Source organism: Hemitrygon akajei, chromosome 31 (assembly GCF_048418815.1).
Source record: "Hemitrygon akajei chromosome 31, sHemAka1.3, whole genome shotgun sequence".
Lineage (NCBI taxonomy): Eukaryota > Metazoa > Chordata > Chondrichthyes > Myliobatiformes > Dasyatidae > Hemitrygon > Hemitrygon akajei.
This window is the reverse complement of record NC_133154.1, coordinates 22,796,608-22,814,672: the sequence shown is the minus strand read 5'-3', so window position 1 is coordinate 22,814,672 and position 18,065 is coordinate 22,796,608. Positions and strand designations below refer to the sequence as shown.

Below are 18,065 nucleotides of genomic sequence, written 5' to 3'. Positions count from 1 at the left end.
AGCTTATTTAAGTGCCTTTAAATTAAATGTTGTCAGAATCATCAGATCAGAACCAGCTTAACTGAAATCCAGCAAGCCTTGTGAAACCAGATATTATTTCTCCCCAGTTTTGGTTTTGAATACCACTGTCATTTAAAATGAGCATTGATATTTAAACCCTAACCCTCAGCTCAAAGAGGCAGGGTCCATTGATACAGAATTTCCAATAACGAAATCAAGAAACAGAATCAGGTTTGTTATCACCAGCATGAGCCATGGAATTTATTAAATTAGCAGTAGCAGTTCAATGCAATACCTAATATACAAGAAGAAAATAATAATAAATCAATTACAGTATACATACCGAAAAGATTAAAAATCATGCAAAAACAAAAATAATATTTAAAAAGTGAGGTAGTGTTCATGGGTTCAATGTCCATTTAGGAATTGGATGGCAGAGGGGAAGAAGTTGTTCCCGAATTGCTGAGTGTGTGCCTTCTGGCTTCTGTACCTCCTACCTGATGGTAACAGTGAGAAAAGGGCATGTCCTGGGTGCTGGGGGTCCTTAATAATGGACACTGCCTTTCTGAGACACAAGGGATCATTTTCCCAATGCCACATACTAATACCCTAATCCTCAGGTTAGTTCTTCTTTTGTATTTCTAAAGAATAACAACATTTACAAGATATTTGTCTAAGTACATGGACAGAAGGGGTTTTAAGGGATGTGGGCTGTAAGTGGGCAAACAGGTTTAAGATGGTGAGCACCACAGCTGGGCTAAAGGGTCCATTTACATGCAGTATTGGTTTATGACTGTAACACTATTCACAGCCTGAGACAGATCGCCTTAAAGTTAAACATTACAAATACTTAATTTGTAAAAGTCCACACAATTGCAATTGCTTTCAGGAAGGTATTTTTAAATCAGCTCATCCCCATTCAAACACCTGATTCCTGCAGATATACAAAGGTCCAGGTGGCAACCATATTTCTCTGTGTACAGCTGAGACATAACCACATGCCAAGTCAACTCCTGGTCCGCGGTGAATCTTACTGACTCCAGCAGGGACAGTATGATTAACCTTAGCTCCTGTCAGTACAAGTGTGAAATTACCAGTCAGGGCTCTACAGAATTTCAAGAGCATAAGAGTGGGCTCCCCTTCCAGAGCTGGGTACAGTCTCAATCAATGCCAAGGTGCCAAACAGTGATTCTCAATATTTCTTAAAGCTAAGTATTAGCTTTATTTGTCACACGTACATTAAAACATCAAAACATACAGTAAAATGTGTCACTTTGCATCAAAAATCACAGTTCGAGGATGTGCTGGGGTAGCCCACAAATGTCGCTACAATTCTAAAGCCAATATAGCATGTCCACAGCTCAGTAACCCATACATCTTTGGAAAGCTGGTGGAAACAGGAACATCCAGAGGAAACCCACACAGTTACAGGGAGACCATACAAACTCCTCACAGGCAGAGGTGAGAATTGAACCCAACACTCTGGCACCGTTCGGTGTTTACTAACTGTTGTGCTACTATATCGAACTATTTGATCACCTAGCCATTTAGTTGCTGCTATGTGCACTTGTAGAGGAATGGGGTGATAAAAATAAAATGCTTGCTTATCACTGTAACAGGCAGGTAGGGTAAGTCACAGCTTGAAACTCAAAAGAACCTGTCAATTTTTTGATTGCTCACAACAGCTCAAGCTGGAAAATGTTATGGAACAGAGGGTCCGAGGATTACAAGTGCACAGTTCACTGAAAGCAGCTTCACAGGTACCAAGAAAGGAAGATTTAAAGATTAGCTTTATTTGTTACATGTAGATGGAAACATACAGTGAAATGCTTCATTTGCATCAACGACCGACACAGTCCGAGGACGTGCTGGGAGCAGTCTGCAAGTGTCGCCGTGCTTCCGATGCCAATCCTGGCATTCCCACAACGCAGTAACCCTTAATCTGTACAGTATGTCTTTGGAATGTGAGAGGAAACTTGAGCACCCTGAGGAAACCCACACGGTCACAGGAAGAACATACAAACTCCATACTGCGCAGCCAGGTAATAGCGAGGTGAAGGAGGCACTTGGCACGCTGGGCTTCATTAGTCAGGGCACTGAGTGAAGTTAGGGAGTTGTTGAGGCCACACTTGTAACAGTGTGTAAGACTCAGGGGCTCCCAACCTTTTTTTTTGCCATGAACCCTTACCATTCACCAAGGGTCCATGGACCCCAGGTTGGGAAAACTGGGCAAGTCAATGTCAAGTTTATTATCACATGCATGAGCAGCTGTAGGTACAGGTGCAACGAAAAACTTCCTTGCAGCAGCATTCACAAAAAAAAACATTAAGAGGTTGTTGTCATCCTGGAAAGATGCCATTAAACTAGAAGAGTGTTGTTTGGACTGAGTCACCGGGAGAGGACTTTCTTCCTGGCATGTAGGAAATTGAGAAGTGACCTGATAGCAATGTATGAACCAGAACAGAGTGAAGGCCCATGGTCTCTTTCCCAGAGAGGGGATGCTAAGATCAAGAGAGTACAGGTTTAAGATTAGAGGGGCAGCTTCTTCACACTGAGACGCTATGTTCATTTAGTTGAGATGTTATGCACAATTTCATGCCACTATTCGAACAGCAAGTAGTTCTGGTGTCACTCAAATAAAACGACCACCAACCATTATGAGACCATAAGATATAGGAACAGAATGGTTATCTGGCGGTTTCGAACATTACAGCATACGGGGCAATTCTTGGTATACTTTGATCGTTATTTTCCTACACTAGTGATTGCATCAAATAAAATGACTGTAAATGCTGTATTAGCTGTGAAGTGCATTGGGATTCCCTGAGATCATAAAAAGTGTTATACAAATCCAAGTTCTTTCTCAATAAACATGCCACAGTTTGCCCTGCCTGTAAACAATTATGCAAGTGCAAAGAATGTCAATGATTTTTTTTTAAAACACATGCTCCTTGACAACATTTTTTTCTTCTAAACACTGAAGTTCAAAATAATAATAAAGGTTTCAGCCTCAAGTCATCCATGCCTTTCTTCAAGAGAGTAATGATGCTCGAATACTCCTGGCAATGTCAGCCAAGATCAAACTTTACTGAAGTGTTGCTGCACGTCGTTAGTTTTTATTCAGACCACTTATTTTTGATAGCTGTTTTTCCTTCTACCCCCCCCCGGTAGCACCAATTATTGTTGCAAGTACAAACCCCATTTCCAGAAAAGTTGGGATATTTTCCAAAATGTAATAAAAACAAAATTCTGTGTTATGTTAATTCACGTGAACCTTTATTTAACTGACAGAAGTACAAAGAAAAGATTTTCAATAGTTTTACTGACCAACTTAATAGCATTTTGTAAATATACACAAATTTAGAATTTGATGGCTGCAACACACTCAACAAAAGTTGGGACAGAGTTAAAATAAGATTGAAAAGTGCACAGAATATTCAAGTAACACCGGTTTAGAAGACTCCACATTAAGCAGGCTAATTGGTAGCAGGTGAGGCATCATGACTGGGTATAAAAGTAGCGGTTCATCAAAGGCTCAGTCTTTGCAAGCAAGGATGGGTCATGGCTCACCCCTTTGTGCCAAAATTCATGAGAGAATTGTTAGTCAGTTCAAAAGGAACATTTCTCAACGCAAGATTGCAGAGAATTTAGGTCTTTCAACATCTACAGTACATAATATTGTGAAAAGATTCAGAGAATTCAGAGACATCTCAGTGCGTAAAGGGCAAGGTCGGAAACCACTGTTGAATGCGCGTGATCTTCGAGCCCTCAGGTGGCACTGCCTAAGAAACCGTCATGCTACTGTGACAATTATAGCCACCTGGGCTCGGGAGTACTTCGGAAAACCATTGTCACTTAACACAGTCCGTCGCTGCATCCAGAAATGCAACTTGAAACTGTATTACGCAAGGAGGAAGCCATACATTAACTCTATGCAGAAACGCCGGCGAGTTCTCTGGGCACGAGGTCATCTCAGATGGACCGAAAGACTGTGGAACCGTGTGCTGTGGTCAGATGAGTCCACATTTCAGCTAGTTTTCGGAAAAAACGGGCGTCGAGTTCTCCGTGCCAAAGATGAAAATGACCATCAGCAAAAGGTGATTGTTATTTGTTATCAGCGAAAGGTGCAAAAGCCAGCATCTGTGATGGTGTGGGGGTGCATCAGTGCCCAAGGCATGGGTGAGTTGCATGTATGTGAAGGTACCATTGACTGAGGCGTATATTAGGATTTTAGAGAGACATAAGTTGCCATCAAGGCGACATCTCTTCCCGGGACGTCCATGCTTATTTCAGCAGGACAATGCCAGACCACATTCTGCATGGGCTACAACAGCATGGCTTTGTAGACACAGAGTGCATGTGCTTGACTGGCCTGCTGCCAGTCCAGATCTATCTTCTATTGAAAATGTATGGCGCATCATGAAGAGGAGAATCAGACAACGGAGACCACGGACTGTAGAGCAGCTGAAGTCTTATATCAAGCAAGAATGGACAAAATTTCCAATTGCAAATCTACTACAATTAGTATCCTCAGTTCCAAAACGATTAAAAAGTGTTATTAAAAGGAAAGGTGATGTAACACAATTGTAAACATGCCACTGTCCCAACTTTTGTTGTGTGTGTTGCAGCCATCAAATTCTAAATTTGCGTATATTTACAAAATACAATTTCAGAAAACTATTGAAAATCTTTTCTTTGTACTTTTGTCAGTTAAATAAAGGTTCACGTGAATTAACATATCACAGAGTTTTGTTTTTATTGCATTTTGGAAAATATCCCAACTTTTCTAGAAATGGGGTTTGTATATACTTCACGAGGGGCAGCTGCCTTCTCCCAGCTCGGTTAGAAAGCCGTTTGTCACATCGAGGGCTGACTATTCCACCCGAGAAGGAATGCTAAATTCTCAAGGGTCAGAAGCAGCAATGGAATTTCTCATTTCCCCATCCTGAACCCAAAGGGTGCAAAGGCATGCTGTAGCATTCCCAAACGCTGCCCCAGCTGAAGTCCTTCAACTCTGCAAAGACAAGGCAGGCATGGGAGCGCAGCAGTTAGAGAAACTCTATCACAGAGCCAGCAACCCGGATTCACTTCTGTTGCTGTTTGTAAAGAGTTTTACATTGTCCCCATGACCACATGGTATTCCTCCAGGTGCTCCAGTTTCCTCCCACATTTCAAAGACAGAGGTTAGTTGGTTAACTGGAGGTCATCGGGCAGAGGCTCAGGAACCCTACCACCAGGTTTAGCAACATTAATTATTATCCTACATTATCCTACAAATTACCCAATGCTCCTGAACTGGCAGGAACAACTTCATACACACAACTCGGAACTGATTTCACAACCTACATACTCACTTTCAAGGACTCTACAGCTCACGTTCTTGGTATTATTTATATTTTTATTTCCACAGGTTGTCTAATATTACACATTGGTTGGTTGTCAATCTTCAATTATGTATAGATTTTGATAAATTCAATTGTATTATTTTACTTTCATGAAAATGCCTGCAAAAATACGATTCTCATGGGAGTATATGGTGAAAGATATGAATTTTGATGATAAATTAGCTCTGACTTGGACAAAGGTGTAACTGAGTGGTACAGGCTCATTGGGTCAGAAGGGCTTGCTACCATGCCGTATCTCTGAATAAAATTAATTCATAAAATCAAGCAGTCTAGCCTGGAAGTTCCACTACTGTATTTAGCTCTGAGCTACACATGCCAATCAGGCAGCTCTGCTTTTATTTCTGGCCTGCAATTTTTTTCTTTTGAAAAGGTAAATTATGTCCTTCCAAGGGGAAATTTTAACTCAGATATTCAACAGGAGAGAAACGAGTGAAAAAAAAAACATCAGGTGCCCTGCAGGTCCATGCCTATGGAGTCAGCTCCATGCCTATGGAGTGTACTGTCAAAAGCTTCTTGGGAATAGGTTAGATAAGAATTCTTAATCTTCCTGAACACCAGCCGGGTGAGCAAAGCCACAGATCATTCACTCTGAAATTTAAATAAATGCATTACTTTCCCCCAAGCTTGTTGATATCTAACCAGCAGGGCAACTACTTTCTCTTATGACAAAGGACAAAAGATAAGGTTGTTCACAGATAATAGGTAATATTCTACTGAATTAAGGACCCTCACCAGAGGACATGCCCTCTTCTCACCACTAACATAAGACCATAGAAGTAGAATTAAGTAATTCCGCTCATTGAGTTCCCTCCATCAGTCTATCATGGCTGGCTGATTTATTATTCTCCTCAACCTCATTCTCCTGCCTTCTCCCCATAACATTTGATGCCCTTACCAATCAATCTCCAATAACCTGGCCTCCACAGCCATCTATGGCAATGAATCCCACAGATTCGCCACACCCTGGCTAGAGAAATTCCTCTTCATCTCTACAGTCAGGGGGGCCTGAAGATGCACACTCAATGTTTTGGATAAAGCTTCATCCCCTCTGCCATCAGATTTCTGAATGGTCTATGAACCAATAAACATGACCTCACAATTCCCCTTTGTCACTGTAACGTTCTCGCTCGGGTGTAACGAAACCCGAGTTAAACGTCGAGGTAAACCGTAGTCAATGAAAACAAGGTCGCAGTAAGATTAACATTTACTGTTCACTCTTCACATTAACATATGAAAACTGTTGATAAAACAATACAAGATTGGTACAATATTTGTTTCCTTCTAGATATCACATTTACATCGTGAATACTTGCAAAGGTAAAACTACAACAACTACATTACATTAAAGTGCAGCATACAGTCAGAATCTACCTACTCCATTGACTGCTTTAAATACACTTCAACACAAACTATCCCGACTCTTTAACTAACGAAAACATAAACCTTATCGACCGTCGTTACTTTTAACAGAATCAGCGTTAACATTTTAATTCAACATATCGATTATCTCATGACTTACAGCGTTGCTTTCACTGTGTTTCTGGTGCGTAGAGAGAAAACTGCTTGCACTGAACTGGCACATGTCTGGCCCCCACCCTTGCGCTTATCCCAAACCGGTATTTTCCCACAAGACGCGGCGAAACCGGATGTGACGTCATCGCATGCCACGATATATTACAGACAAATGAATTTACTTAAACAATCCTAACTTTAACTAAAAAATGCTAACAAACGAATTACTAAGCAAAAATATTATAAACTAAATAACTGCCATAAAGGCAGCACAGTCACCATTTATTTATTTCACTTTTTCCACTGTAGTAACTTGTTACATTTTGCACTGGACTGCTGCCACAAGACAACAAAGTTCTCAATATGTGTCAGTGATAATACAACTCATTCTGACTTGGAGTGGACATGGAGAGGATGTTTCTAACAGCGGGAGAATCTGTTGGATTCACCAGAAAGTGGTGAATCTGTGGAATTCACTGCCACAGATGCTGTGGAGGCCAACTCACTGGGTGTACAACGGATCACAATTAATTGGACCATCGATTAATCTGGGCAGCCACTTAATTGAGACAACTCTTAAAAAAAAACAAATCGAGAAAACAGCTGAAATTCCTTTCACTTATTTAGAATACTATGCTACTTATTTGGGATAGGAGACTGTTACTGAACGTTTTCTAACTAACGTCAGACGCTACGCTGCCATCAGACGCTTTGCTGCGCTTTGAATGAGCAGTTTTCAAATAGCATAACTTGGTAATTGTGTTCAAAAAGCAATGATTTTTGTGACTGATAGATGGCAAAAAATAAGCAGTAAGACAATTCAGAAACACGAGGAAACCTGCAGATGCTGGAAATCCAAGGCAACACACACAAAATGCTGGGGGAACTCAGCAGGTCAGGCAGCGTCTATGGAGAGGAATAAACAGCCTATGTTTTGGGCTGAGACCCTTCATCAGGACTGGAACTGTTTTGCTCACTGAGGTTTTCAAGCATTAATTCTGGGCGATGCCAGAAACGGCCGGGAGTGAAAATGAAATGATTTCAGTACTTCCAACAAGCTAAGATTTATGAAGAATTTGAAGGTATTGACAATCTTGAATGTTTCAATGAAAATGAAGATTGAGGATGCAATCATCGAAAGCATTGTTTGAAGACAGTCCATTATCTACACTGGGTGTCTGCACTGATTTTATTCATTTACAATCAAAAGAACACGTCGGTATACAGAGAATTAACTTCTCTGTCGATAATTATTAGGAACGAATACACAGTTTTATAGTATTTTTAGTTTTAGCAATGTTCTAATTTATTTTGTGGGGTATAAGGGGTATTCCGGGAGGGGCAGGGCCTCTGGTGAAGTGGGTTGTCATGCCCATTCTGGGGCAGCTCACTCACCTTTGGCTCCAAGTAGCTACTTGCATGCAACAGCAGCCACATCATGGTACACTACTTCGGCAAGGGGGCTGAAACAGTTGAGGGTAGCTGGCAGCCTCATACCCAGGTGAGATAGGAACATGCTGTCCTAGCACGCAAAGTCAGCTCTGGCGGACTGGGCAGATGAGATCTACAGTGAGATCCAACAACCAGGAAGGTGGTTCTGCAACGCTTTGTGAAGATGGCATGATAAAGCACAGAAGATCCACTACATCCAAGGAAGACCCCAGTTTGTGACAGTTGTTCGCACCGCTGCACCTGGACTTCTGAGGTTGAGAGAGTGGAAGTACCCCAGTGCAACACTTTTTTCACTTTAAAAACTCTCCTGCACAGGTTTCCAATCATCGTCAGACACAATGCACATTATCATCAATTTATTCTGTATTTCAATTAAATACACCATTTGTAATTAGACGGTAGTTTATCTTTTTTTTTGGCCAATTGGGGCAGCCACTTAATTAGGCCAAAATGTATTTGTCCCAATGTGTCCCAATTAACCGGAACCCAAGCAGAGGTTGATAGGTTCATGTTTAGTAAAGGTATCAAAGATTGGAGCGTGCAGGCAGGAGAAAGGGGCTGAGAGGGAAGAGTAAATCAGCCATGATGGAATGGCAGAGCAGAATCAATGGGCTGAATGGCCTAATCCTGCTGCTATGTCTTGTGTTTTTTTTAAAGAATCTGACATTCTCAAGCTGGTGAAATCATCAATGGACATCCCTAAACATTCAGCTTGATTAGAAAAACTTGAATATAAAGCTAGCCTCTTTAAAAGGTGCCCGTGAGCTTGTCAAGATAATTGAAAGAACCAAAACAGTTCAATACGGAAGGAAACTTGATACAGTCCACAACTGTCTAATAACGCACACCAAAATGGTCAACTCCCAGTAGTCTAGAAAAATACTCAGTTGTACCAAAGCACTAAACATCATTGTCAAGATGATCTATCCTTCATAGTCTATACTTCTTGATGTCTGTACAAGATGTCCATATTCCTCAGTAAAGCACCCACCTTGGATATTCTCCCTCCGCCCCCCCCCCCCCCATCAAGCATTTGGCTCTGATGCTGTCAGAAAGGACAGCTTCTATCCCGCTGTTTAATGGTTCTCTAGTATGGTAAGATGAACTCTCAACCTCACAAATTACCTAGTGATCTTGCACATTACTGTTCACCTGAACTGCACTTTTTCTGTAGATGTTACACTTCATTCTTAATTCTTGTTTTAATTTATTGTTTTACCTTTCTACCTCAATGTACTGTCTAATGGTCTCATCTGTATGAACAGTATGCAAGGGAAGCTTTTCACTGTATCTCAGTACATGTGACAATCATAAACCAATTTCAGCTTCAGAATAGGCAACATATGCTGTACACCATGTCTCGTTTTTTGAAGGAGAGAGAAACTGAATATAAAACAAAAATGTATACAATAATTATAGTATAAAAGATGGAACTGACCAGAGTTTATACTGGCTCAATACACGATCAATCCCAGAGCCCCACACTCCTTCCCCCTTACCTAACCTTTCAAACTCTCTCCTTTCAGTTACTTATCCAGATTGCTTCTGAGTGCTACTGTTGCATCCACCTTCACAACTACCTCCAGCTCCTAACCACCCACGGCATTAAAATTTGTCTTGTCATTTTTGGATCTTTATGTAATTACCTTCCTTCCTAGTTCTTAATCCCTCTGCCAACATTAACAGTTTCACTTTATCTCCTCTTGTCTAAACTCATTATATTTATGCCTTAAAACATCTCCTTGTAACTTTTTCTGAAGAATAACAAAATAACCCCAGATTTTCTAGTCTATCCATGCAACCCTCAAATAATTTAGGTAAATCTTTTCTGCACGCCGTCCAAAGCCTTTACGGCCCTAAAATGTGGCACTGAAAATGAGACACAATACTTCATTAGTGATTGATGAGTGTTTTCCACAGATTACTACAAGGAGTAAACATCATCAGGTTGAAGACTTTAATGAGATTAAAAAATTAACATGTTACAGCAACATTATTTTATTTACATTGATTTTTTCACTACAATATTAACTGGAAAAGTACTTTGAATGAAAATCACTTAATTGTCAGTGGAATTAAAGTTGATTTCATGTCTTTAAGCAACAAATTTCAACTCAATTATAATAGTCAATGCATCAAGATCATTTCCCTGTTTTTTGACTCAAACCCACAAGATGTGTTTCCCCGCTTTCCACTTTCTATCCTCTTCCGGTGCCTGGTACCCCTAATTTTGTTAAATAACCCCCTCTTGCCTCTCATTTCTAAAGGGACATTTTTATAATCTGAGGCTGTGTACTCGGTTTCTGACACTCTCCCATTATTCTCGATTCCTCTCCACGTCCACTCTATCTAGGGTTTTCAATATTCATTCAGTTTCAGTGAGATCCCCTCATTCCTCTAAACTCAAGCAAGTACAGGCCCAGAGCCATCAAATACTCCTCATACATTAACACTTTAAGCCCCGCAATCATTCTTGTAAACCTCCTTTGGACATTCTCCTATGCCAGCACTTCCTTTCTTAAGATACGGGGCCCAAACTGCTCACAATATTTCAAATATGATCTGACTAATCCCTTGAAAAGCCTCAGCAGATCTGTGCCAGATGCACTCCCACCTGCCCTGCAGTGGCAGACAATTGAACTACAACGAGTATTCGTAATGGACTAAATAACTCAGGAACACCAGTTACCTTCAAGGATATCTGAATGCTGTCATGGTTCATCCTAAATCCAACCAACTGAGTAATGTCACCATGAGCCAATGAAGAAAGGTATGCAAAGTTCATGTATTGGGCTAGCGTGTGCCACACTGGAAGCAATTTGAAAAAGAAACTCATGTAAGTGTGCTAGTGTCAAACAAATGATTTAAAGTCAAATGATACTTGGGATTTTATCATTTCTATCATATGAAGCACAGAAATTATGTGGCAAAGCAGAAAAAGAAATGAGTACTCAGCCACATCATCTGATAGAGGCTATGGATTCGAATGATCTCGTCCATCAGAGAGAGGACACTGAACACCTCTTGAGCTGGTTGCTTTAGATCAGAGGTATATCAAAAAAATTACTTGGCAAGCCCCACACCAGAAACTGTATGCTAGATGGACCTTGAACACTTAAACATACAAAAATTTGGACTACTACTTTCAGAAGACTAACCTCTTCAGCCTTATGGTGCAGAAACAAGTTTCCATGATGCACAGTTTGAACTTGGGATAAAGGTTCTTGATTAGTAAGGGCATCAAAGGTTATGGGAAGGTGGCATCCGTCAATCTCGAGAGACCATGGATCTGGGCAGGGTTGTATGGGAGACCGGCAATTGCCCAAGCTGCAGGCCTTCCCCACTCCACGCCACCGATGTTGTCCAAGGGAGGGGCACTAGGACCCGTGCAGCTTGGCACCGGTGATGTCGCAGAGCAATGTGTTGTTAAGTGCCTTGCTCAAGGACACAACACGCTGCCTCAGCTGAGGCTCGAACCAGTGACCTTCAGGTTACTAGTCTGATGCCTTGCCCACTAGGCCACGCGCCAACTATGGGAAGAAGGCACAAGAATATAGTTGAAAGGGATAATAAATTAGCCATAATGGTGCAGACTCGATGGGCTGAATGGTCTAATTCTGCTCCTTTGTTTTAAGGTCTATCTGCCTACATATATCCAGCAAGTAAGAAGATTTCTTAATGACAGGAGCTGACAAACAGCCACTGACTTCAGACTGCAAGTGAGTGTCTAGACAGAAGCCGCTTTACATGTCACCTTTCTGAAAATAAAACGTTTCTAGCCCCCAGCTACAGATTGCTGAGAATCAAAAGACAAGGTCCCGACATTTGGTGTAAGGGGAAATGATCATTTGGCCGTCATAAAAACGTGAACAGCACCTTCACTTGCCACTGCACACAATCTCCCGAAGACAACTGGGAACCACCATTACTTTGCAGACGTCATGCTTGCACTCCTAGTTCTCGAGGTGCTTTGATGGAATTTGTAACCATGAGAAAGATGGCCCCGCCCAGAATTAAATGCCACTGCATGAAAGAAAACAGAGAGAAAGACCAGCTCATCAAATTCACAAATACAAATGGCACAAAAGATCAGGCAACAGTGAAGCAACATCAACGTGTTGGTTTACAATAAGCAGCTTTTACAAATGGTCTTCTTCCTTCTCCACCTGCAGTGTGTACAAATTCAAGAACGTTTCAAGCTACTCCATTGTACGCTTTGCAGATCGCAATATTTCCAGAAGTGCAGAAGACCTGTGTGAAACCCACTGCAAAAGTCACCCACATCATTGCGTACAGGCCTGCCCATTCTTGACCTTTCCAATAATTTCTTTCTTTGAGTTGCTAAAGATGTACTATCGGGTACCTTGCACACTTGGATGGACCTCGGCAATTGCTGTCGGTAGACTGACTTACTGGGATGCACAGTTCAACCTACGTGTACTGCCACTGGATTCATCAAACTGTATTCAGGTAGATTCTCTATCCCACAGAGTATTAAGTTACTAACTATTCATTCGTAGATGTTGTTTTAAGAAGCGTCTCTGCAGCACTACAGGGTACTGCACAATATGCACAAACTGCAAAAGCTCTCTTGTTCAGGTAGTGAAATAAATTCCATTATCGCTTTGCAAGTCATGAGATTCAATCACGAGTTAGACGTCTATTGATAATGTGTCATCACGGCACTAAGATGGGAATATAGCCAAGTTCAACCCCCAAAACCAGCTATGATAACTACAATTTCATCCTCAAGATTAACATCCTGCTCCAAAGTAGCAAGACAGGAATTCAGTAGGGAGCATCTTAAATATTCACGTAGCATCACTAGCTGTAACTTTTATGCTGCAGTACCTTATGAAGATGAATATCAACCTTCCATTCATTTCCATAGATGCTGCCTGACCTGCTGAATTTCTCCAGCACTTTGCGTGTGTTGCTCTGGATTTCTAGCTTCTGCAAAATTCTTGTGCTTATTAATTATCCACTTTCTTTCCATATTATTCATACCTTCCAAAATATTTGGCAAAGTTTACTTTTATGGCTATCCCTCTTTTCCAATTATTGAATCATTTCAAAATATTACTTTCCCACTTAAAAGTACAGGCACTCAGAGACAAACCCAAGCCAAAACCAGAATTCCTAGGCGTTATTATTTCAGAGGATCTGTACTAGACCCAGCATGTAAGCACAATTACGAATAAAGCACAGCAGCACCTCTACTTCCTTAAGAGGTCGAAGTGATTGGGCATGACATGTAAAACTTTGACAAACTTTATAGATGTGTAGTGGAGAATATAATGACTGGTTGTGTCATAGCGTGGTATGAAACACCAATGAGCGTGAATAGAAAATCCTACAAAAAGTAGTGGATATGGTGCTGTATATCATGGGTAAAGCCCTCCCAACCACTGATCACATCTACTTGAAACACAGTCTCAAAAAAGCTGCAAACATCATCAGGGACCCCCACCACCCAGGACGTGGTCTCTTCGGGCTGCTGCCTTCAGGAAGAAGGTACAAGAGCCTCAGGACTCACACCACCAGGTTGAGGAACAGTTATTACCCCTCAACCATCAGGCTCTTGAACCAAAGGGGATAACTTCAGTCAACTTCACTTGCCCCATCTTTGAAATGTTCCAACAACCAATGGACTCACTCTCAAGGACTCTCATCTCATGTTCTCGAAATTTATTGTTTATTTAATTATATTATTGTTTTTTTCCTTTTTGCATTTGCACAGTTTGTTGTCTTCTGCACTCTGGTTGAACGCCCTTGTTGGGTGGTCTTTCATCAATTCTCTTATAGTTATTTTTCTATAGATTTGTTGAGTATACCCACAAGAAATGAATCTCAGGGCTATACATGGTGACATATTTGTACTTTGATAATAAAGTGTACTTTGAATATTGACAATTCCTTCCTCACCACTGATACTACTCGATCCTCCCTAGTTCCTCCAGAAGGTTGTTTGTTGCTTCTGAAATTCGGTAATGTACAGGAATAAATTTGGTAGAACCAAGTGGAGTCAAATAAATAAAGCAGGGTTTATCTAACAGAACTGACAGGAAGTGTTAGAACATTTTGCAGACTGCTGCAAAGAAGTTATCATTTCAATTGCTGCCACTTGGAGTGGTTCAATTCAAAGCACTGGGCCATTTGTTACCATAATACACGGGCTTGAAAAAAGCTACACAGGGTATAGACTCAGCTAGCTCAATCATGGGCACTAGCCTCGCCACCATTGAGGATATGTTCAAGAGGTGATACCTCAAGAAGGAGGCATCCATCATTAAAGGACTCTCGCCTTCTATGACATGCTCTCTTTTCAATGCTTACAGTACTGTGCAAAAGTCTTAGGCACATAGGGTGCCTAAGACTTTTGCACAGTACTGTTTTGTCAATGTGAAGCCTACAGCGAGTTTGTATATATGGCAGAAACAAAGACTGTTGGGAATGACAAGGGTGGAGTGCCTCTGGAGGGGCATGGGACAGATGGCACAGAAGGAGTGCCGGGGTGGTGCGGGAGCAGACACACCCAGCCCTGAGACACTGGACAAGGTCATTTGATTCCAAACAACTGGTTTATTGATCATTACAAAATGTCTCTCAGGTGCTTCCCACTCCCTCCTTCTCCCTTCCCCTTTTCCCACTCTCAGTCCACAATAGAGACCCACATCAGAATCAGGTTTATCATCACATGTGTCATGAAATTTGTTTCTTTATTGTGGCGGCTGTACACTGCAATATATAAAATTACTACAGTACTGTGCAAGGTCTTAGGCACCGTATACACCCAAGACTTTTGCACAGAACTCTGCATCAAGGAGATGGTTTAGGAGCCTGAAGATACACACAAGCTTTGGGAATAGTTTCTTCTCCTCTGCCATCAGATTTCTGAATGAGCCCTGTACCCATGAACACCACCTCACATTATGCTCTGTTTTTGTACTACTTAAATTTTTATATATATTTCTTATTGTGACTTAGGGTAATATTTTTGTGTATTGCATTGGACTGCTGCCGCAAAACAGCAAATTTCACGACGTGTGTCAGTGATAATAAGCCTTATTCTGATTCTGAGATGCTTGAACTGGTTCTTATATTATTTCTGGAGTTAATTTGGAATCTGTGAATTGATAATACCAATTCTTTGACTGGTCTACCCTAATCCTAATGACTGAAGATTCAGAATTCTGAAGGAATGGGATATCTACAAAGACAAAATACAAGAACACAGTCTCTATTTGGGGATCAACTCAAATGTCTCAAAAAATTACATCGCACTGGCTTCCATGAGTTGAGAAAGAAAAGTGTCTGTTTCTAAATTACCTACTTGAGGCTCAGTAGAATACACTGTGGTAAAAGATATCTCAATAAAATTTAATTTTAAACAAGAGGCAAAGCAAGAAATGCTTTGAAGTGCAGCCTATGCGCAGGCTGAAGGCGTTAGTAGTGCCAGAGGAGGGCTCCTGCCAGAGAGAGATGAGCCTACAGCAACTTTACCAGTGAGGATGTTAAATTTCACTCACACTTATTGGTATGTTGTAGTAGCGAACTGCCTACAATTTTTTACTCCCTGCCCTGGGATTGGAGGACGGAAGTAAAAATATAGCAAATGTTAAACACAACAGATTCTACAGATGTTGGAAATCCAGAGCAACACACACAAAATGCTGATGGAACTCAGTAGGACAGGCAGCATCTACAGAAGGGAACAAACAGTCAACGTTTCAGGTCAAAACCATAAGAGTAGGAACAGAATTAGGTCATTTGACCTATCAAATCTACTCCACCATTCCATCATGGCTGATTTATTTTCCCTCTCAACCCCATTCTTCTGCCTTCTCCCCGTAACCTTTGACACCCCTTTAAGACCCTTCATCAGGACAGAATACATCAGATTTAGTAAATGTGATCTTTCTTCAATCCATAATCAAATAACAATAAGCTTTATATTAGCAGTCCAAGAATAGGAATGACTGTTGACTGGGGTGATCAGGGCAAGGTTCCTAGACACTTTCCTACTGGTTAACAAATTTCAGCTTATTCCAACATCTAAGTAAACAAAAAGCTCAGAGGTTACCATTAAACTTTGGTATTGTTCATATGTCTAAATCTAAATTATCTCGATTTTACCCTAACATCAGTCCGCTTTGTGATAAATGCAAAAGGGGCGAGGCCTCTCTCATTCATATGTACTGGTTTTGTCCTAGCTTGGAGAAATTTTGGAAAGATGTCTTCATAACGTTATCGTATATTCTGAATCATCACCTAGAACCTAACCCTTTAATTGCTTTGTTCGGTTTCTGGGGTGAGACAGATTTACGTCTGAGTTCGACTAAGTGTCGAATATTATCTTTTGCCTCTCTCCTGGCTAGATGTTTAATCCTCCTTAGATGGAGAGATGTTGCCCCGCCCACACATGCTCAATGGCTTAACGACATTACGGCCTGCTTAGACCTTGAAAAAATTCATTATTCAGTCCTTAATTCGGATTTAAAGTTCTATAAGGTCTGGGGACCTTTTATTGAGTACTTTCATAACCTTCTTCTTAACTAAGGTTTTTTTTCGGTCCCTTGCTTTCAGCTCCTTTTTTTTGTAGTATGCATTAATATCTTCTGTTGCTAAGTGTATTTACAGTTTTGGGGGTTTGATTGTCCTGATTTATATTCTCTATATTGTGTTGTGGTTGGTCTGGAGTTTTTTTTGTTGCGGGGCTTGGGGAGGATACTAATTTTACATGTCTTCAATTTGGGTGCTTTCTCAATTATCTTTCTTTGTATCATATTATTATTGTATGTTTATTTTTGCACTGTATCAACGTTCTTCATTTTGATCCGGGGTTTTTTTTTATCTGTAGCTATGCAGAAAATGTATTAAAAAAACTAATAAATAAAAAAAAACTTTGGTTGAAACATTGATAGCACCCCCTCAGATATACCTTAGCATTAAAAAGTCTCTACGGAACCAATCTTTCATCTCAAGGAAAAAAAATGTTTTTCTCCCAGTTCAAAGAGTCTGGACCATTCTCCAAGGAATCAAAGCAAGGTTTCTGGGTCCAAATAGTCCAGAATACTCAGGAGAAGATAACAGTTAGTATTCAAGTGGAAGGAGACAACTTGACAACCAGGATGGGGTGTCAATCTCAGTCTATGCTGTTCCTTCGCAAGGACACTGAGGAGTGCTAAATAATCTCATCACTCTTGGGTAGGAGGATAGAGAGAGAAAAAAAAAATCAGCCAGAGTACCCCAGTCCAAACCATTAACATGTCAACCAGCAATGGAACAGCATGCCTGGACGTAGAGCTAATACTCACTCAGCAGGAGCAAATGCACAAATGGGGTGACAGTAACACAGCATGAACAGACACCTTTAGAAGTGAATGGACAAGCAAAAATCACTCTCTCGACATCTAATATTTAATCAGAAAGATGACTGAAGAAAGCCTTCAATACAAAAACTCCAAAAGACTAGGGATTAAAACCGAATGTTATAAAAGTAAATAAAGCATGACAATATGATCAGAACTACAACAGTCTCAGGAGGAAACGATTCCTAAAACTTAATGAACTTCACCACTGTGCTTTAACACGCTATTCCTACTCTTAAATCTATTACAGCTTGGAACATATTCTCAGCTGCTGTTTGTGCTCCATTTAATCCCACCACCAAGTGAATACATTAGTTTCTGGTGA

The 18,065-nt window shown here is 40.8% G+C and overlaps 1 protein-coding gene across 2 annotated transcripts in view; it reads right to left on the bottom strand.

Annotated features, from left to right (window-relative positions):
* The window catches only part of emc10 (ER membrane protein complex subunit 10), an 89,831-nt gene that overhangs the window by 11,466 nt on the left and 60,300 nt on the right, over nucleotides 1-18,065 (bottom strand). Inside the window, exon 7 of one of the 2 annotated variants that reach the window (XR_012096909.1) lies at nucleotides 12,246-12,392. The exons of the other annotated variant lie outside the window; for it this stretch is intronic. The gene's annotated coding sequence lies outside the window, so the exon portion shown is untranslated. The remainder of the gene's footprint in view (nucleotides 1-12,245; nucleotides 12,393-18,065) is intronic. 2 annotated transcript variants of the gene reach the window in all.